Here is a 22,918-nt window from a genome sequence, read left to right as displayed (position 1 = left end):
TTTGCTGCAACTACACAAAAATATTTTCTCTAATGCTGCATTTTTTCTTCTTCTTTTTTTTCTTATTTCTTTCTTTTGTTTAGTTGAATGAATGCAAATTCATCCTCTTTCAAGTAATTTTGCAGCATTATGTGATTTTTCTTCTTCTTTATTTGACTTTTTAGTTTTTATTCTTGTTAAGAAAGAGTAAAACAAGAAATCACTACAAAAAAATACTTATTCAGCTACACTTTTTTTAGACTACATTTGAAAAGCGTAGCCTATTCATAGAATTATGAATAGGCTACGCTTTTCTCCATGTTACAAGAATAGGAAACACAGTTGTGGCATCACTTGAAAAGTATCTCCATAGATATTATAAAGATCACTTATAAAGCGTAGCCTTATCTTAATATCTATGGATACACTTTTTTCATAAACAAATTCTTTTAAAAAGTAACATATTTATTATATTTTAGGTGCACTTTAAAGGCTCATTTTTTTGGTTATGGAAACCACGTTTGTGTTGTGCTTGGTTATGGGTTCTTGGGGTGCTAGACCAATGTGTGGGACAGCTTTTGCTGAGTTGCAGTGTGAAGAACTCGGACCATGCGAGTTCTTTGTATGAAAAAGTTGATGATCAAATTGGAGGGTCTGATTTGGAGGTAAAGAAAATTTAAATCTTTGACAAAGCAAATCGGACCGTCCGTGTTGTATATATATTTAATTTTTTTAGAAATTCGTATATCAAATCGCATGGTCCGAGTTGATTATTATAATTTATTTTTGAATGAGCTGAAAGTAATCGCTGGGTTCGATTTATGTGTACATATATATATATATATATATATATATATATATATATATGTGTGTAACTCGTAAAGAAGATTTCAGATCCCGTGTTCTTCTTCTTTTCCTTTCTTCTACCCATGTTCTCTCTTCTCTGATATGAAGTAAAAAATTTTGGTAGTGAAGTTTCTGTTTTTATTTAGGTGAGTGAGAGAAATGGATGATAGAGTTCTTTTAAAAGTGTATTACTTTGGTCAAATTTTGTTACAAACATCTGAAGGAGTGAAATTTATTTGTGAAAATCCGTTAGATATTGTTATTCCCTTCACAATCTCATTTGAAGAGCTCAAAGGTGTGATCTGTGAGAAGATAAAATCTGAGATGTCAAGAAAAATATCATGTATTTTATACAGATATCCCATACTGGTGTTTGGTAGATTCGTCCAATTTGAAACCAAATATGTAACAGATGAAGCGAGTATGCAAGAGATGTTTTCAATGTATATTGAAAGTCGTGCTCGAATCTCGTTCATCGAGTTGTACATTGAATTCAAACAATCTGAGGTCGACCAGAATATTGCGAGAAGATTACAATAGTGACAGTGAAGAAGAGATTGAAAGCAATTATGAAGTTGTTGGTCCAGACGGAGATGAAGATCAATGTGACAGAACTGTGGCTCCAAATGTGACAAATGTAGCAAATGCACTCGCGAACAAAGTGCCGTTTGAGGAGCCATCTTTCATGCGAGTGTTGGATTTGGAAGCCATGTATGTTCCGGAGTTTCCGGAATATATAAGTGCAGGTACGTAATTGCCTATATTTATAAAAAGTATTAAAATTTTATAATAATTTATGTTGATCAATGGACGTAATAGTTAGGTGACATGTGAAAATATACTCAATTAGCATTTGTTTGTTGTGTTTATTTAGGTAAGTTTAAGATAATAGTTCTTTTAGTTAGTTATTGGTTTAGTTAAATATAAATTAGTATTTAGTTAAATATTTAGGTAATTATGTGTTTATTTTTTTTATTTTGTTTAGAATGAGATAAAACCTGATGTAAAGTTTATTTATATCATAATTGATGCAGTGAGTATTGATTTACCTTTAATTTCGGTTATTAAATATTTGTGTATTAAGTTTTTTTAGTATGGTTGCCGTCGCGGCAGAAATTTCTATTGTCGCAGATGGTGAATTTTCCATCAGGATGGAATTCAGTTCTAGGGAAGCTGTTATTAAGGCGATGAAAGAGTATACCATCCGAAGAAGTGTAGACTACCGGGTGTATGAGTCGGAGCCGTTGACATTTTATGCGAAGTGTACACAGTATGGGTCAGGGTGTGATTGGCTTATCAAGGTTAGCATAATCAGTAGGAAGTATTGTTGGGTTATACAAAGGTATAATGGTAGTCACACCTAAACCAAAGCCACCAATTCTCAGGATCATTCAAAGCTGGATTCGAACACAAATGCAGAAACAATAAAGCCATTGGTTGAGGCTGAGCCCTCGTTAACGGTAAAATTAGCTATTGCAGAAGTACAATCAAATTTCAACTACACCGTCAGTTATCGGAAAGCATTGTTGGCTAAGCAAAAGGAAGCAGAAAAAATATTTGGAGATTGAGAAGCATCGTACGAAGCGTTGCCTATATGGTTTGAGGCCATGTGTCATAAGGAGCCATCAACTGTCATTCATTTTGAGACTATGCCTGCATATCAAGCTGATGACTTGGTGAGTGATATTTGGGTATTGCATCGAGTCTTTTAGAGTTATTACCCCTGCATTAGAGCATTCAGGCATTGTAAGCCAGTTGTGCAGGTGGATGGAACTCACTTATACGAAAAGTATAATGGTTGTCTGTTAGTGGTAGTTTCACAGGATGGCAACAACAATATCGTCCCAATTGCATTTGCTATTGTGGCGGGAAAGACTTCTGATGTGTGACACTTTTTCTTAGTAACCTACGACAACATGTTGTGACTCAAGATGGTGTGGGACTGATATTCGACCGACATGAATCCATCAATGTAGCTGTGGCTCGCAGTAACGGAGCTTGGTCGCCTCCTAGAGCTTTCCACATGTTTTGCATCAAGCATATTGAGTCAAACTTGTTGAGAAAATTCAAGGCACCGTACCGCAAAAACTTGTCATCAATATAGGTAAGATTGAGTGATTCGAAATTTTTTATTAATAGAGTTTCCTTCATTAAGTGTTTGTCATCCCATTTTTTGTTTGTTTTTTGTTATTGTGTAGGATATTTGAGGACGGTGCACGAATACGAAGTGCGTTACCAGCGTTTACGAGAACGGGGCGAGGCTTACGCTAACTGGTTAAACCGAATCCCTCGCAAACAGTATGCATTGGCATTTGATGGTGGTTACCGATGAGGTCACATGATGACGAACCTAGTCGAATGCATCAACTCTGTGCTGAAGGGTGCACACAACCTTCCAATCACTGCACTTGTCAAAGCAACATTCTACAAGCTTAACGAGCTGTTCACCCAAAAAAGAGCCGAGGCGGAGGCTCAGATTAATGCTGGCCATGTATTTTTGGAGCTTGTGACCTCGAAATTGCATGCAAACCAACTTGCATCAGGAAACATCCAGGTTAATTGCTCTGATAGGCCAAATGAGGTATTTGAAGTGCATGAGATGCCAAGTGGACTGGAGTATGCCGTCGACCTCCGTCGGCATCGATGTGACTATGGCGAGTTCCAGGTGGACTGAATTCCATGTCGACATGTGTTTGCATGTTGTGAAAATCAATGACTGGACTGGCAAGTGTATGTGCATGATGTGGATAAGATGGACCAAGTTCGACGGGTTTACCGAGCTAGGTTTAGGCCACTGGGAAATCATACTACATGGCTTGCTTACAACGGGCCGCGATTCGTACCGAATTCGTACCTAAGACGCGTGACCAAAGGTCGCCCCAGGATGACGCACTTCTTGAACGAGATGGACACGTGAATGTTACGTCCTCCACGGCGATGTAGGCAATGTGGGGCTGAGGGACACAGCCGTAGTATATGCCGTCAGTTAGCTGGTGTACCTGCCAAAAATAATGCTCAGTAGAATTATATATTATTATGCTATTTAAAACATTGTAACTTATATCAATCTACTCTATGACATATGCAACTTTAGATTATGTTCAATAAATTAACCATATTTGAAACATTATAACTTCTCCAAGTACTCCATGTCATACATAGTAAGTTTACATAGAACAGTTAATTGATATATAGAAAAGTTAACTGATACATAGAAAATGTTAACAACACAATATCTATTTTTTGATTGACCACTTTACATCTTTCAAAAAATTCTTGCATTTCTTGGCGGCCTTTTTTAACACAGACAGAGTGAATCGATTAGCGCTACAATGGGGCGGATCACTCGTGAGATTGTAGCCTTTGCCTGTTTCATCTGGAGTACGTGCCTCACCTGTATACAATTTAATTAGACAAACCATCCTAACATGAATATAATTACATCAACTGAGCAAACAAGATTATAATACCATCAAACCAATAGAGATACCACATATGAATATAATAACATTAATTTACCAAACAAGTATATATGAGACACCACATATGAATATAATATAGTCAATTGACCAAACAAGTAAAGCAATAATAGGACCTACATCATCACCATCATCAGATGCATCATTATGGGATTCTTCATCTTCGTCCATATCCTCATCTTCCTCCTCCTCCTCCTCCTCCTCGTCATTTGGTTCATCTACTAGATACTCATCAGTCTCTTGCTCAAGTGTCTTGGCATTTTCTTCAATTAGACTCATTGAAACACGGTAAGGGTTTTGACTATTAAGAACTCCCCGACCACCGTCACTCCTACTAGAGTCACCAGAAACCAACCCTCCCAAAGCACCCGAGGAAGTACGGCACGGGTGCCTCGCGTCCAAGGAATACCTACTTGCCATGATATCAGGCTGATGGTCATGTTGTGATTGGCCTGCATCTGCAGCCATGAACCCAAGCAACTGGCTAAAAGAACCTCTATCTCCTGAGTCATACTGTGACACACTCCAATACTGCTGATGTATTTGGTATGATGAGGTAAACTGTGCTTGAGGTACATATTTGCTTGAGGACTGAGGTTGTTCTTGTGGAGGTGGAGGTAGAGATGGCGGTGAATGTGGATCTTGTTCTTCATTCTCTTTATTCTCTTGAACCACATCATCCATATCCTGATCACCGTCATCATTCCTTTGAACCACAAGATCTGACAAGTTCAAGTGGTTGCCATATTTTGTACGGTACCAGTGCATGTAATATCTAAGGGATGCTGTGGAGGCATGAGAAGCTCAGTAAGATACCTAAAGCATTGGTCTCCACGCTTCCAGTTACGCCACCTAATATGACTTTTTTCATTAATACAATTGGATTCTAAATATGAAGATACGGAGTCAATGTAAGATAATGTTACCTGTTTGCAAGCAGAAAATTGCAGGGTTCCCTCGAAACCGGCACTAGATATGGCAAGCAGATCCAAGCCCAAACGAGCAGGAGTGTTAGTGGACCATCGATCTCCTTACAGTCAAAATGAGATGCCCTGCATAATGCTGTGTACAGGTGTGCTAGGCATGCCGATCCTCAACTGTAATGTCCAATACTGCCAAAATCACGAAGCAAGGGCAGAAACTTCTAGTGCACAGATGCCCCAGACTTGTCTCCAAACAAGATCGTACCGATCAACAACATAATGTAGAACTTCACATACCTCTGTATACTGTTGTCATCAGTCAACTATAAACGTTCTTTCAAATCACGAAGCCACGTCAGTTTTATGCAACTTTCTCTACAGTCTGACTTTCTCGGTGCAATCCCAAATTGGTGCAGACACTCCATCTCTAAGGCTTCAAAACTACTCATAGTCATCCCTGTGACTGGAAGACCGTCTGTCGAAAGACCAAGAATTAATGTCACATCTTCCAGCGTCACAACACAATCACCAACTGGAAGGTGAAGGTATGTGTGTCTGGATGCCACCTTTCGACTAAAGCATTTACCAGTGCTTTCTGACATTGGACTATTTCAATCTGGGACGCATGATAAAAACCAATAAATCGTAAATGCTCCTCCACCCTATCATCCAATTTACTAAGTAATAACTTTTTAAGTTCTAAATTTAATTGATTATCCGAAAGCTAACCATGAACAATGAACAAACACATTGTATTATATTTTACAAAACCTAATTATTAATTAAAATCATCAACATTATTTCAAAAAATTCGGCACCCATTTACTTTATTTACTGTTATGAAAAATTACTATAATTTATAAAGTAATAATTTCTAAAATTAATTATAAAAGTTAAATAATTAATTATAATTTCTAAAATTATTACAAAAAAATTCTAAACATATATTTTTTATTAATCTATCATATTACTCTAACTCAAATATTATCATTGATTAAAATATTCTCTAACCATATTTACATATATATTTCTAACCATTATTTAAACATATATATTCTTAAATTTCTACCAATAATAATAATAATAATAATAATAATAATAATAATAATAATAATAATGTCACTGATATATGCTCCTAACTTCAATACTAACAACAACAATTATAATTAAATTTCTAGCAATAATAATAATAATAATAATAATAATAATAATAATAATAATAATAATAATAATAATAATATTGTGGCTATTATATATGTTTCTAAGTTGAACTATCTCCAACAATAATTATAATTAAATTTCTAACAACAATCATAATGATTCTGAAATATAAAAAAAAATAATAAATACACTTACATAATCATGATACCTGAGATAATTTACAATATGAAATTCAGGATGATCAACATCTCTATATTTTTTCTTGTTTAGCATTTTAATTTGTTTTGGATGAAGCAGAGGCAGCAGAACTTGTTGAAGGATGAAGAAGAGGGGAGAATGGCTGGTGGATGGGGATGAAAATGAAGCTTTGAGAGGGACTCGGAGGTAGGTCTGGATAGAGTAAAAGGGGTATGTTGGTTAAGGAGACACCGTCCTGGGGAGCAAGGCGCCTGCGACACGTGGCTGCGATGAACAACTCAGATGGTCTGTGTTGTAGGCAGCAAATCGGACCTTCCGCTAAGGCCCCTCCCACTCGCACCGTCTGATTTCTCTTCTGTTGACACCACATGCAGAAAAAGCACACTTGATCTCCACAACGGGATCCTACCCCATTCTAACTGGTGCACGGATTTGTGATCATCAACAATGGCTCCATTAAATTGGTAGCTCTCACACGTGAATTACACTTAGTCACAACTCCGCACAACTAACCAGCAAGTGCACTGGGTCGTCCAAGTAATACCTTACGTGAGTAAGGGTCGATCCCAAAGAGATTGTTGGTATGAAGCAAGCTATGGTCATCTTGTAAATCTCAGTCAGGCAGATAATAATTGGTTATGGGAAATATAAAGAGATACTTGCTTAAATAATAAAGGATAGAAATACTTATGTAAATTAATGGTGAGAATTTCAGATAAGCGTATGGAGATACTTGTCCCTGTTGAATCTCTGCTTTCCTACTGCTTTCATCCAATCCTTCTTACTCCTTTCCATGGTAAGCTGTATGTAGGGCATCACCGTTGTCAATGGCTACATCCCATCCTCTTAGTGAAAATGGTCCAAATGCTCTGTCACAGCACGGCTAATCATCTGTCGGTTCTCAATCAGGCTGGAATAGAATCCCGTGATTCTTTTACGTCTGTCACTAACGCCCAGCCTTTAGGAGTTTGAAGCTCGTCATAGTCATTCAATTTCGGAATCCTACTCGGAATACCACAGACAAGGTTAGACTTTCCAGATTCCCATGAATGCAGCCATCAATTCTAGCTTATACCACGAAGATTCTGATTAAGGAATCCAAGAGATATGCGCCCGGTCTAAGGTAGAACGGAAGTGATTGTCAGTCACGCGTTCATAGGTGAGAATGATGATGAGTGTCATCGATCATCACATTCATCATGTTGAAGTGCAACGAATATGTTAGAATAAGAATAAGTAGAATTGAATAGAAAATAGTAGTAATTGCATTGAAACTCGAGGTACAGCAGAGCTCCACACCCTTAATCTATGGCGTGTAGAAACTCCACCATTGAAAATACATAAGTGATAAAGGTTCAGGCATTGCCGAATGGCCAGCCCCCATGTGGTCACAAGACCGAATGATCAAAAGACTCCAATAAACTAGTAAAAAGTTCTATTTATAATAAACTAGGTACTAGGGTTTACAAAGATAAGTAATTGATGCATAAATTCACTTCCAGGGCCTACTTGGTGTATGTTTGGGCTGAGCTTGATCTATCCACGAGCTGAGGCTTCTTTTGGAGTTGAACGCCAAGTTGTAACGTGTTTTGGGCGTTCAACTCCGGTTCGTGACGTGTTTCTGGCGTTTGACTCCAGACAGCAACATGGAACTGGCGTTGAGGGCCAGTTTATGTCATCTAATCACGAATAAAGTATGGACTATTATATATTTCTGGAAAGCTCTGGATGTCTACTTTCCAACGCCATTGAGAGCGCACCATTGGGAGTTTTGTAGCTCCAGAAAATCCATTTTGAGTGCAGAGAGGTCAGATTCCAACAGCATTAGCAGTCCTATGTCAGCCTCCTTATCAGAGTTTTGTTCAGGTCCCTCAATTTCAGCCAGAAACACCTGAAATCACAGAAAAACACACAAACTTATAGTAAAGTCCAGAAATGTGAATTTATCATAAAAACTAATGAAAATATCCCTAAAAGTAACTAGATCATACTAAAAACTACCTAAAAATAATGCCAAAAAGCGTATAAATTATCCGCTCATCAGAACACCAAACTTAATTTGTTGCTTGTCCCCAAGCAACTGAAAATCAATTAGGATAAAAAGAAGAGAATATACTATAAATTCCAAAATATCAATGAATATTAATTCTAATTAGATGAGCGGGACTTGTAGCTTTTTGCTTCTGAACTGTTTTGGCATTTCACTTCCTCCTTTGAAGTTTAGAATGATTGGCTTCTCTACGAACTTAGAATTTTGGATAGTGTTATTGATTCTCCTAGTTAAGTATGTTGATTCTTGAACACAACTACTTTTATGAGTCTTGGCCGTGGCCCTAAGCACTTTGTTTTCCAGTATTACCACCGGATACATAAATGCCACAGACACATGACTGGGTGAACCTTTTCAGATTGTGACTCAGCTTTGCTAGAGTCCCCAGTTAGAGGTGTCCAGAGCTCTTAAGCACACTCTTTTTGCTTTGGATCACGACTTTAACCACTCAGTCTCAAGCTTTTCACTTGGACCTGCATGCCACAAGTACATGGTTAGGGACAACTTTGATTTAGCCGCTTAGGCCTGGATTTTATTTCCTTGGGCCCTCCTATCCATTGATGCTCAAAGCCTTGGATCCTTTTTACCCTTGCCTTTTGGTTTTAAGGGCTAATGGCTTTTTCTGCTTGCTTTTTCTTTTTCTTTATATTCTTTTTTTTTCACAAGCTTTTGCTTTTTCACTGCTTTTTCTTGCTTCAAGAATCAATTTCATGATTTTTCAGATTATCAATAACATTTCTCTTTGTTCATCATTCTTTCAAGAGCCAACAATTTTAACATTCATAAACAACAAGATCAAAAATATGCATTGTTTAAGCATTCATTCAAAAAACAAAAAGTATTGTCACCACATCAATATAATTAAACTAAATTCAAGGATAAATTCGAAAATTATGTACTTCTTGTTCTTTTGAATTAAAACATATTTCAATTAAGAGAGGTGAAGGATTTATGGAATTTATTTATAGCTTTAAGACATAGTTACTACATACTAATGATCATGAAGTAGAGACACAAAACATAGATAAACATGTAACATAAAAATTGAAAAACAGAAAAATATAAGAACAAAGAATGAGTCCACCTTAGTGGCGTCTTCTTCTTGAATGACCAATGATGTCCTTAAGCTCTTCTATGTCCCTTCCTTGCCTTTGTTGCTCCTCCCTCATTGCTCTTTGATCTTCTCTTATTTCATGGAGAATGATGGAGTGCTCTTGATGTTCCACCCTTAATTGTTCCACATTGTAACTCAAATCTTCTAAGGAAGTGTTGAGTTGTTCCCAATAGTTGTTGGGAGGAAAGTGCATCCCTTGAGGCATCTCCGGGATTTCTTGGTGATGAGCTTCCTCATGCATCCCTTGGGCTCCATGAGTGGGCTCTCTTGTTTGCTCCATCCTTTTCTTAGTGATGGGCTTATCCTCATTGTCTCCTTCTATGATAACTCCAGCTAAGTAACATAGATGGCAAATAAGATGAGGAAAAGCTAGCCTTGCCAAAGTAGAGGACTTATCGGCTATTTTGTAGAATTCATGGGAGATGACTTCATGAACTTCTACTTCCTCTTCAATCATGATGCTATGAATCATGATGGCCCGATCCACAGTGACTTTAGATCGGTTGCTAGTGGGGATGATGGAGCGTTGGATGAACTCCAACCATCCTCTAGCCACAGGCTTGAGGTCCATTCTTCTTAGTTGAACCGGCTTGTCTTTGGAGTCTCTTTTCCATTGAGCTCCTTCCATACATATGTCCATAAGGACTTGGTCCAACCTTTGATTAAAGTTGACCTTTCTAGTGTAGGGGCGTGCATCTCCTTGCATCATGGGTAAGTTGAATGCCAACCTCACATTTTCCGGACTAAAGTCTAAGTATTTCCCCCGAACCATTGTAAGATAATTCTTTGGATTCGGGTTCATACTTTGATCAGGGTTCCTAGTGATCCATGCATTGGCATAGAACTCTTGAACCATTAAAATTCTGACTTGTTGAATGGGGTTGGTTAGAACTTCCCAACCTCTTCTTTGGATCTCATGTCGGATCTTCGGATACTCATTTTTCTTGAGCTTGAAAGGGACCTCAGGGATCACTTTCTTCTTGGCCACAACCTCATAGAAGTGGTCTTGATGGGCTTTGGAGATGAATCTTTCCATCTCCCATGACTCGGAGGTGGAAGCTTTTGTCTTTCTTTTTCCCTTTCTAGAGGATTCTCCGGCCTTAAATGCCATCAATGGTTATGGAAAAACAAAAAGCTTATGCTTTTACCACACCAAACTTAAAATATTGCTCGCCCTCGAACAAGAGAAGAAAGAAAAGAAAAAGAAGAAGAAGAAAATATGGAGGAGAGGGGGAGAGGTGTATTCGGCCAAGAAGGAGAAGAGAGGTTTGTGTTGTGTGAAAGTTAAGGAGAATGGATGGTTTATATAGTGAGTGGAGAGGTAGTAGGTTCGGCCATTTAGGGTAGGTTTGGGTGGGAAAGATTTTTGAATTTTGAAGGTAGATGGGGTTATGGGGAAGAGTGGATCGATGTGAGTGGTGAAGGGGGTAATTGGGAAGAGAGATTGAGGTGATTGGTGAAGGGTTTTGGGGAAGAGTGTTTATTGGAAAGAGAGAATGAATGTTGAGAAGATGGGAGAATATGTTAGGTGGGAATCCTGTGGGGTCCACAGATCCTCAGATGATCCTGTGGGGTCCACAGATTTTGAGGTGTCAAGGATTTACATCCCTGCACCAATTAGGCATGTAAAATGCCTTAGCATACCATTCTGGTGTTTAAACGCCGAAGTGGTGCACGTTCTGGGCGTTCAACGCCCATGTGTAGCATATTTCTAGCGTTGAACGCCAGTTCCATGCTTGTTACTGGCGTTCAGTGCCAGCTTTCCTCAGGGCACATTCCTGGCGTCCAAATGCTAGGATGTTGCTTGTTTCTGGCGTTCAGCGCCAGATCCATACTCTGTTCTGGCGTTGAACGCCAGCCAGATGCATCTTACTGACATTTAAACGCCAATTCCTTCCTCCAGGGTGTGATTTTTCCTCTGCTATTTTTGATTCTGTTTTTAAGTTTAATAATTTTTTTCATGACTCCTCATGATCATGAACCTACTAAAACACAAAATAAAAATAAAATAAAAAGAAAATTAGATAAATAAAAATTGGGTTGCCTCCTAACAAGCGCTCTTTTAATGTCACTAGCTTGACAGTGGGCTCTCATGGAGCCTTAGAGAAGTTCAGAGCATGATGAAGGTTTTCCAACACCAAACTTAGAGTTTGAATGTGGGGTCTTCTCAACACCAAACTTAGAGTTTGGTTATGGCCTCCCAACACCAAACTTAGAGTTTGATTGTGGGGGCTCTTTTGGACTCTGTACTGAGAGAAGCTCTGCATGCTTACTCTCTTTTGTTACAGAGGGATGGCCGTGTGCCTTAAACACAAGGTAGTCCCCATTCAATTGAAGGACTAATTTTCCTCTGTTAACATCTATTACAGCACCTGTTGTGGCTAGGAAAGGTCTTCCAAGGATGATGCATTCATCCTCTTCCTTCCTAGTGTCTAGGATTATGAAATCAGCAGGGATGTGAAGGCCTTCAACCTTTACTAACATGTCCTCTACTAATCCATTAGCTTGTCTTACTTACTTGTCTGCCAATTGTAATGAGAAAAAGGCAGGCTATACCTCAATGATCCCTAGTTTCTCCATTACAAAGAGTGGCATAAGATTTATGCCTGACCCCAGGTCACACAGAGCTTTTTCAAAGGTCATGGTGCCTATGGTACAGGGTATTAAGAATTTACCAGGATCTTGTCTCTTTTGAGGTAAGATTTTCTGAACCCATGTATCTAGTTCACTAATGAGCAAGGGAGGTTCACCTTCCCAAGTCTCATTACCAAACAACTTGGCATTCAGCTCCATGATAGCTCCTAGATATTGAGCAACTTGCTCTCCAGTCATAACTTCATCCTCTTCTGAGGAAGAATAGTCTTCAGAGCTCATGAATGGCAGAAGGAGATTTAGTGGAATCTCTATGGTCTCTATATGAGCCTCAGATTCCTTTAGGTCCTCAATAGGTAACTCCTTCTTGCTTGAGAGACGTCCCAAGAGGTCTTCCTCGCTAGGATTTTTGTCCTTCTCCTCCCTTGTGCATTTGGCCATATTGATTACATCAATGGCCTTGCACTCTCCCTTTGGATTCTCTTCTGTATTGCTTGGAAGAATACTGGGAGGGGTTTCAGTGATTTTCTTACTCAGCTGGCCCACTTGTGCCTCCAAATTTCTAATGGAGGATCTTGTTTCATTCATGAAACTTAAAGTGGCCTTAGACAGATCAGAGACTATGTTTGATAAGTTAGAGGGGCTCTGTTCAGAATTCTCTGTCTATTGCTGAGAAGATGATGGAAAAGGCTTGTTTTTACTTAGCCTGTTTCTTCCACCATTATTAAAGCCTTGTTGAGGCTTTTGTTGATCCTTCCATGAGAAATTTGGATGATTTCTCCATGATGAATTATAGGTGTTCCTATAAGGTTCACCCATGTAATTTACCTCTGCTATTGCAGGGTTCTCAGGATCATAAGCTTCTTCAGAAGCTGCCTCTTTAGTACTGTTGGATGCATTTTGCCATCCATTCAGACTTTGAGAGATCATGTTGACTTGCTGAGTCAACACTTTGTTCTGAGCCAATATGGCATTCAGAGCATCAATTTCAAGAACTCCCTTCCTCTGAGGCGTCCTACTATTCACGGAATTCCTCTCAGAAGTGTACATGAATTGGTTATTTGCAACCATGTCAATAAGTTCTTGAGCTTCTGCAGGCGTTTTCTTTAGGTGGATAGATCCACCTGCAGAATGGTCCAATGACATTTTGAAAAATTCAGATAGACCATAATAGAATATATCTAATATGGTCCATTCTGAAAACATGTCAGAAGGACACTTTTTGGTCATCTGCTTGTATCTTTCCCAAGCTTCATAGAGGGATTCACCATCTTTTTGCTTGAAGGTCTGAACATCCACTCTAAGCTTGCTCAACTTTTGAGGAGGAAAGAATTTATCCAAGAAGGCAGTGACCAGCTTATCTGAGGAGTCCAGGCTATCTTTAGGTTGTGAGTCCAACCATGTTCTAGCTCTGTCTCTTACAGCAAAAGGGAAAAGCATGAGCCTGTAGACTTCAGGATCTACTCCATTCGTCTTTACAGTCTCACGAATCTATAAGAACTCAGTTAAAAACTGGTAAGGATCTTCAGATGGAAGTCCATGAAACTTGCAATTCTGTTGCATTAGAGCAACTAATTGAGGTTTCAGCTCAAAATTGTTTGCTCCAATGGCCGGAATGGAGATGCTTCTTCCATCAAATTTGGAAGTTGGTTTAGTGAAATCACCAAGCATCCTCCTTGCATTATTGTTGTTGGGTTCGGCTGCCATCTCCTTTTCTTGTTCAAAAATTTCAGTAAGGTTGTCTCTGGATTGTTGTAATTTAGCTTCTCTTAATTTTCTCTTCAGAGTCCTTTCAGGTTCAGGGTCAGCTTCAATAAGAATGCCTTTTTCCTTGTTCCTGCTCATATAGGGAAGAAGAGAACAAGAAAAGAAAGAGGAATCCTCTATGTCACAGTAAAGAGGTTCCTTATTGTTAGTAGAAGAAGAAAGAGAATAAAGGAATGAGAGGGATGAATAGTCTGTATAAAGAGTAAGGATAGGGGAGGTGATAAGAGATGAAGAGAGGTGAAGAGAAGTGTTAGTAAATAAATAAATAGAAAAAGAGGAGAAATAGAGAATTTCGAAAATAATTTTGAAAAAGTAGTTAGTGATTTTCGAAAATTAAAGATAAGATATAATTAAAATTAAAATTTAAAACAATTAATTAATTAAAAAGAATTTTTGAAAAAGGATGAGATATTTTCGAAAATTAGAGAGAGAGAAGTAGTTAGGTAGTTTTGAAAAAGATAAGAAACAAACAAAAAGTCAAATAGTTAATTGAAAAAAAAAATTTGAAAATCAAATTTGAAAAGATAAGAAGATAAGAAGTTAGATAAGATATTTTGAAATTAAATTTTTGAAAAAGATAAAATTTTGAAAAAGATATGATATAAAAGATAAGATAAGATAGATTTAATTTTTAAAATTAAAATTAATTACTTAACTAACAAGAAATTAAAAGATAAGATTCTAGAATTTAAAGATTGAACCTTTCTTAACAAGAAAGTAACAAACTTCAAATTTTTGAATCAATCATATTAACTGTTAGCATAATTTTCGAAAATTTGAAATAAAGTTAAGAAAAAGATTTTTGAAAAAGATTTTTAAAGAATTTTCAAAAATTAATAAGAAAAATGAAAAAGTTTTAATTTTTGAACAAGTTATAAAAAGATAAGATTTTTAAAATTGAAAATTTGACTTGACATGTAAAAAACAACTAATTTTAAAAATTTTTGACTAAGTCAACTCAAATTTTCGAAAATTATGAGAAAATTAAGGAAAAGATATTTTTTTGATTTTTGAAATTTTTTTTGATGAGAGAGAAAAACATAAAAATGACTCAAAACATGAAAATTTTGGATCAAAACACATGATGCATGCAAGAACACTATGAATGTCAAGATGAACACCAAGAACACTTTGAAGATCATGATGAACATCAAGAACATAATTTTGAAAAATTTTTGATGCAAAGAAACATGCAAGACACCAAACTTAGAATTCTTTAATGCATGGATACTATGAATGCAAAAATGCATATGAAAAACAACATACAACACAAAACAAGAAATCATCAAGATCAAATAAGAAGACTTGTCAAGAACAACTTGAAGATCATGAAGAACACCATGAATGCATAAATTTTCGAAAAATGCAAGAAATTTTTTTTAAAGCATGCAATTTACACCAAACTTAAAAATTGACTCAAGACTCAAACAAGAAACACAATATTTTTGAATTTTTTTGATTTTATGATTTTTTTGTATTTTTGTTATATTTTTTGAAAATTATTATTTTTTGGAAAAACGAAAAATAGAGAAAAATATTGAAAATTTTTGAAAACTTTATTTTTTTGAAAAGAAAATTACCTAATCTCACAACAAGATGAACCGTCAGTTGTCCATACTCGAACAATCCCCGGCAACGGCGCCAAAAACTTGGTGGACGAAATTGTGATCATCAACAATGGCTCCAATAATTTGGTAGCTCTCACACGTGAATTACACTTAGTCACAACTCCGCACAACTAACCAGCAAGTGCACTGGGTCGTCCAAGTAATACCTTACGTGAGTAAGGGTCGATCCCACAGAGATTGTTGGTATGAAGCAAGCTATGGTCATCTTGTAAATCTCAGTCAGGCGGATAATAATTGGTTATGGGAAATATAAAGAGATTCTTGTTTAAATAATAAAGGATAAAAATACTTATGTAAATTAATGGTGGGAATTTCAGATAAGCGTATGGAGATGCTTGTCCCTGTTGAATCTCTGCTTTCCAACTGCTTTCATCCAATCCTTCTTACTCCTTTCCATGGCAAGCTGTATGTAGGGCATCACCGTTGTCAATGGCTACATCCCATCCTCTCAGTGAAAATGGTCCAAATACTCTGTCACAGCACGACTAATCATCTGTCGGTTCTCAATCAGGCTGGAATAGAATCCCGTGATTCTTTTGCGTCTATCACTAATGCCCAGCCTTCAGGAGTTTGAAGCTCGTCACAGTCATTCAATCCCGGAATCCTACTCAGAATACCATAGACAAGGTTAAACTTTCCGTATTCCCATGAATGCCACCATCAATTCTAGCTTATACCACGAAGATTCTGATTAAGGAATCCAAGAGATATGCACCCGGTCTAAGGTAGAACGGAAGTGATTGTCAGTCATGCGTTCATAGGTGAGAATGATGATGAGTGTCATGGATCATCACATTCATCATGTTGAAGTGGAACGAATATCTTAGAATAAGAATAAGTAGAATTGAATAGAAAATAGTAGTAATTGCATTGAAACTCGAGGTACAACAGAGCTCCACACCCTTAATCTATGGTGTGTAGAAACTCCACCATTGAAAATACATAAGTGATAAAGGTTCAGGCATGGCCGAATGGCCAGCCCCCATGTGGTCACAAGACCGAATGATCAAAAGACTCTAATAAACTAGTAAAAAGTTCTATTTATACTAAACTAGCTACTAGGGTTTACAAAGATAAGTAATTGATGCATAAATCCACTTCCAGGGCCCACTTGGTGTATGTTTGGGCTGAGCTTGATCTATCCACGAGATGAGGCTTCTTTTGGAGTTGAACGCCAAGTTGTAATGTGTTTTGGGCGTTCAACTCCGGTTCGTGACGTGTTTCTGGCGTTTGACTCCAAACAGCAACATGGAACTGGCGTTGAGCGCCAGTTTATGTCATCTAATCACAAATAAAGTATGGACTATTATATATTGCTGGAAAGCTCTGGATGTCTTCTTTCAAACGCCGTTGAGAGCGCACCATTTGAGGTTTTGTAGTTCCAGAAAATCCATTTTGAGTGCAGGGAGGTCAGATTCCAACAGCATTAGCAGTCCTATGTCAGCCTCCTTATTAGAGTTTTGCTCAAGTCCCTCAATTTCAGCCAAAAAATACCTGAAATCATAGAAAAACACACAAATTCATAGTAAAGTCCAGAAATGTGAATTTAGCATAAAAACTAATGAAAACATCCCTAAAAGTAACTAGATCATACTAAAAACTACCTAAAAACAATGCCAAAAAGCGTATAAATTTTCCGCTCATCACTAACCTCCATAATAAAATTAAAAAGTGCACTTTAAAAGTATTGCCTAATATATCTAAGGTCAAATATTCACCCAACACTTAGTAATTTTCCCCTTTTCACAGAATACACTTAATTAATATGTAATGTGACTCACCCCATTTTCCCCTTTTCCCTTTCCCCTTTATGCCACTGTTCTTAAGAGTGTTCAAAACTGATCTGGATTGAACTAAACCGACCAACCGAACCAAAAAAATCGAAAACCGAACAAAACCAAAAACCAAAAAAACCGAAAAAATGTGTTTTGCAATTTTTTTACGGTTCGGTTCGGTTTTCGGTTCTAACCAGGAAAACCCTAATCGAACCGAACCGACTCGGTAAAGTAAAAAAAACCCTAAAAACCAACCCCATTCCCTCCACCCCCACCCCACCCCAAACGGCCAAACCCCAATTCTTGAGCGTGATTCCTGAGCAGCAGCCAGTGAACCCTAACCCTACGCCTCCCACCCCCAATCCAAATTCCAAAGCTCTCAGTTTCAGCCATCACAGTCGCGCTCTCCTCTTGCGGTCGCGATCTCACTTTCCGTAGTGGCGCTCTCCTCTCATGGTCGCGCTCTCCTCTCTGTAGTGGCACTCTTCTCTCCTAGTATGCCACCACGTTCTTCGCGGACAGAGCACCACGAAGCCCCAGCCATTGCTTGAACGACCCTCGTCCCTCGTCCCTTGCACCAAGCGCTAGCAGTAGCAGAGCACGACCCTCCTCCCTCGCACCCAGCAGTAGCAAAGCCACAACCCTCGCCAGTCACCACCCATAACACAGCACCCACTGGTGCACGAAATGTTGATCATCAATGGCGCCATCAACATGCTACGCTCAATTGCAATCTCAACTCTTTATCACAACTTCACACAACTAACCAGCAAGTGCACTGGGTCGTCCAAGTAATAAACCTTACGCGAGTAAGGGTCGATCCCACAGAGATTGTTGGTATGAAGCAAGCTATGGTCATCTTGTAAATCTCAGTCAGGCGGATTCAAATGTTTATGGAGGATTAATGATTAAAAGATAAATAAAACATAAAGATAGGGATACTTATGTAATTCATTGGTGACAATTTCAGATAAGCGTATGGAGATGCTTTGTCCCTTCCGTCTCTCTGCTTTCCTACTGTCTTCATCCAATCCTTCTTACTCCTTTCCATGGCAAGCTGTAGGTTGGGCATCACCGTTGTCAATGGCTACAGTCCCGTCCTCTCAGTGAAAATGTTCAACGCGCTCTGTCACAGCATGGCTATTCATCTATCGGTTCTCGATCATGTCGGAATAGAATCCAGTGATTCTTTTGCGTCTGTCACTAACGCCCCACAATCGCGAGTTTGACGCTCATCACAGTCATTCAATCCCTGAATCCTACTCAGAATACCACAGACAAGGTTTAGACCTTCCGGATTCTCAAGAATGGCCGCCAATGGATTCTAGCTTATACCACGAAGATTCTGATTAAGGAATCCAAGAGATATCCACTCAAGCCTTGTTTGCATGTAGAACGGAAGTGGTTGTCAGGCACGCGTTCATAAGTGAGAATGATGATGAGCGTCACATAATCATCACATTCATCAAGTTCTTGGGTGCGAATTAATATCTTAGAACAAGAATAAGCTGAATTGAATGGAAAATAGTAGTAATTGCATTGATACTCGAGGTACATCAGAGCTCCACACCTTAATCTATGGTGTGTAGAAACTCCACCATTGAAAATACATAAGAACAAGTCCTAGGCATGGCCGAGAGGCCAGCCCCCATGATCTAAGAACTCGACGTCCAAAGATGATCCGAAGATCTAAAGTGATCCAAAGATGAAAATACAATAGCAAAAGGTCCTATTTATAGAGAACTAGTAGCTTAGGGTTTACAAAAATGAGTAAATGACGTAAAAATCCACTTCCGGGCCCACTTGGTGTGTGCTTGGGCTGAGCATTGAAGCTTTCATGTGTAGAGACTTTTCTTGGAGTTAAACGCCAGCTTTTGTGCCAGTTTGGGCGTTTAACTCCTACTTTTGTGCCAGTTCCGGCGTTTAACGCCGGGAATTCTTGAGCTGATTTGGAACGCCGGTTTGGGCCATCAAATCTCGGGCAAAGTATGGACTATTATATATTGCTGGAAAGCCCTGGATGTCTACTTTCCAACGCAATTAAGAGCGCACCAATTGGGCTTCTGTAGCTCCAGAAATTCCCTTCGAGTGCAGGGAGGTCAGAATCCAACAGCATCTGCAGTCCTTTTCAGCCTCTGAATCAGACTTTTGCTCAGGTCCCTCAATTTCAGCCAGAAAATACCTGAAATCACAGAAAAACACACAAACTCATAGTAAAGTTCAGAAAAGTGAATTTTAAATAAAAACTAATAAAAATATAATAAAAACTAACTAAAACATACTAAAAACATACTAAAAACAATGCCAAAAAGCGTATAAATTATCCGCTCATCACAACACCAAACTTAAATTATTGTTTGTCCCCAAGCAACTGAAAATCAAATAGGAAAAAAAAGAAGAGAATATACAATGAATTCCAAAAACATCTATGAAGATCAATATTAATTAGATGAGCAGGGCTTTTAGCTTTTTGCCTCTGAACAGTTTTGGCATCTCACTTTATCCTTTGAAGTTCAGAATGATTGGCTTCTATAGGAACTCAGAATCCGGATAGTGTTATTGATTCTCCTAGTTAAGTATGATGATTCTTGAACACATCTACTTTATGAGTCTTGGCCGTGGCCCAAAGCACTATGTTTTCCAGTATTACCACTGGATACATCCATGCTACAGACACATAAATGGGTGAACCTTTTCAGATTGTGACTCAGCTTTGCTAGAGTTCCCAATTAGAGGTGTCCAGGGTTCTTAAGCACACTCTTTTTTGCTTTGGATCACGACTTTAACCGCTCAGTCTCAAGTTTTTACTTGACACCTTCACGCCACAAGCACATGGTTAGGGACAGCTTGGTTTAGCCGCTTAGGTCAGGATATTATTCCTGTGGGCCCTCCTATCCACTGATGCTCAAAGCCTTGGATCCTTTTTATTTTTACCCTTACCTTTTGGTTTAAAGGGCTATTGGCTTTTTCTGCGTGCTCTTTCTTTTTCTTTCTCTCTTCTTTTTTTTTCACATATACTCTCTTTTTTTTCTGCAAGCTTTTCACTGCTTTTTCTTGCTTCAAGAATCAATTTGATGATTTTTCAAATCCTTAGTAACATTTCTCCTTTTCCATCATTCTTTCAAGAGCCAACAATTTTAACATTCATGAACAACAAATTCAAAAGACATATGCAATGTTCAAGCATACATTCAGAAAACAAAAGTATTGCCACCACATCAAAATAATTAATCTGTTATAAAATTTGAAATTCATGCATTTCTTTTTCTTTTTCAATTAAGAACATTTTTCATTTAAGAAAGGTGATGGATTCATAGGACATTCATAACTTTAAGGCATAGATACTAAGACACTAATGATCATGTAATAAAGACACAAACATAGATAAACATAAAGCATAATTTTCGAAAAACAGGAAAATAAAGAACAAGGAAGTTAAAGAACGGGTCCACCTTAGTGATGGCGGCTTGTTCTTCCTCTTGAAGATCTTATGGAGTGCTTGAGCTCCTCAATGTCTCTTCCTTGTCTTTGTTGCTTATCTCTCATGGTTCTTTGGTCTTCTCTAATTTCATGGAGGAGGATGGAATGTTCTTGGTGCTCCACCCTTAGTTGTCCCATGTTGGAACTCAATTCTCCTAGGGAGGTGTTGATTTGCTCCCAATAGTTTTGTGGAGGAAAGTGCATCCCTTGAGGCATCTCAGGGATTTCATGATGAGGAATTTCCTCATGTTCATGAGTGGGATCTCTTGTTTGCTCCATCCTCTTCTTAGTGATGGGCTTGTCCTCATCAATGTGGATGTCTCCCTCTATGTTAATTCCAACTGAATTACAGAGGTGACAAATGAGATGAGGGAAGGCTAACCTTGCCAAGGTAGAGGACTTGTCCACCACCTTATAAAGTTCTTGGGATATAACCTCATGAACTTCTACTTTCTCTCCAATCATGATGCTATGAATCATGATAGCCCGGTCTATAGTAGCTTCGGACCGGTTGCTAGTGGGAATGATTGAGCGTTGGATAAACTCCAACCATCCCCTAGCCACGGGCTTGAGGTCATGCCTTCTCAGTTGAACCGGCTTCCCTCTTGAATCTCTCTTCCATTGAGCGCCCTCTTCACAAATGTCTATGAGGACTTGGTCCAACCTTTGATCAAAGTGGACCCTTCTAGTGTAGGGGTGTTCATCTCTTTGCATCATGGGCAAGTTGAATGCCAACCTTACATTTTCCGGACTAAAATCTAAGCATTTCCCCCGAACCACTGTAAGCCAATTATTTGGGTCCGGGTTCACACTTTGATCATGGTTCTTGGTGATCCATGAATTGGCATAGAACTCTTGAACCATTAAGATTTCGACTTGTTGGATGGGGTTGGTAAGAACTTCCCAACCTCTTCTTTGGATCTCATGTTGGATCTCTGGATATTCACTCTTTTTGAGTTTGAAAGGGACCTTGGGGATCACCTTCTTCATGGCCACAACTTCATAGAAGTGGTCTTGATGCACCCTTGAGATGAATCTCTCCATCTCCCATGACTCGGAGGTAGAAGCTTTTGCCTTCCCTTTCCTCTTTCTAGAGGTTTCTACGGCCTTAGGTGCCATAAATGGTTATGGAAAAACAAAAAGCAACGCTTTTACCACACCAAACTTAGAAGGTTTGCTAGTCCTCGAGCAAAAGAAGAAAGAAAGGAGTAGAAAAAGAAGAAAATGGAGGAGATGGAGGGGGCTTTGTGGTTCGGCAAAGGGGGAGAAGTAGTGTTTAGGTTGTGTGAAAATGAAGGAGTGAAGAAGGGTTTATATAGGGGTGGAGAGATGGTAGGGTTCGGCCATTATGGGTGGGTTTGGGAGGGAAAGTAGTTTGAATTTGGATGGTGGGGTAGGTGGGGTTTTATGAAGGATGGATGTGAGTGGTGAAGAGAATGGTGGGATTTGATAGGTGATGGGTTTTTTTGGGGAAGAGGTATTGAGGTGATTGGTGAATGGGTGAAGAAGAGAGAGAGCGGTGGGGTAGGTGGGGATCCTGTGGGGTCCGCAGATCCTGAGGTGTCAAGGATAGCTCATCCCTGCACCAAGTGGCGTGTAAAATGCCCTTTCTGCCAATCCTGGCGTTAAATGCCGGGCTGTTGCCCTTTTCTGGCGTTAAACGCCAGTCTGGTGCCCCTTTCTGGCATTAAACGCCAGTCTGGTGCCCCTTTCTGGCGTTAAACACCCAGAATGGTGCCAGACTGGGTGTTAAACGCCCATTTGCTGCCCTTACTGGCATTTAAACGCCAGCAAGTTTTTCCTCCAGGGTGTGCTATTTTTCATTCTATTTTTTATTCTGTTATTGCTTTTTCAGTTGTTTTTGTGACTTCACATGATCATCTACCTATAGAAAACATAAAATAACAATGGAAAATAGATAAATAT

At 38.6% G+C, this 22,918-nt stretch overlaps 1 non-coding gene across 1 annotated transcript; it reads left to right on the top strand.

Annotated features, from left to right (window-relative positions):
- Positions 1 to 13,546: 13,546 nt before the first annotated feature.
- Positions 13,547 to 13,650, top strand: LOC112700479 (small nucleolar RNA R71). Its single transcript, XR_003153388.1, has one exon. It is a non-coding gene; the product is annotated as a small nucleolar RNA R71 (small nucleolar RNA).
- The last annotated feature ends 9,268 nt before the right edge of the window (positions 13,651 to 22,918 follow it).

Source organism: Arachis hypogaea, chromosome 6 (genome assembly GCF_003086295.3).
Source record: "Arachis hypogaea cultivar Tifrunner chromosome 6, arahy.Tifrunner.gnm2.J5K5, whole genome shotgun sequence".
Taxonomy (NCBI): domain Eukaryota; kingdom Viridiplantae; phylum Streptophyta; class Magnoliopsida; order Fabales; family Fabaceae; genus Arachis; species Arachis hypogaea.
The sequence above is the reverse complement of the archived record's forward strand: the minus strand, read 5'-3'. Positions and strand labels throughout refer to the sequence as shown.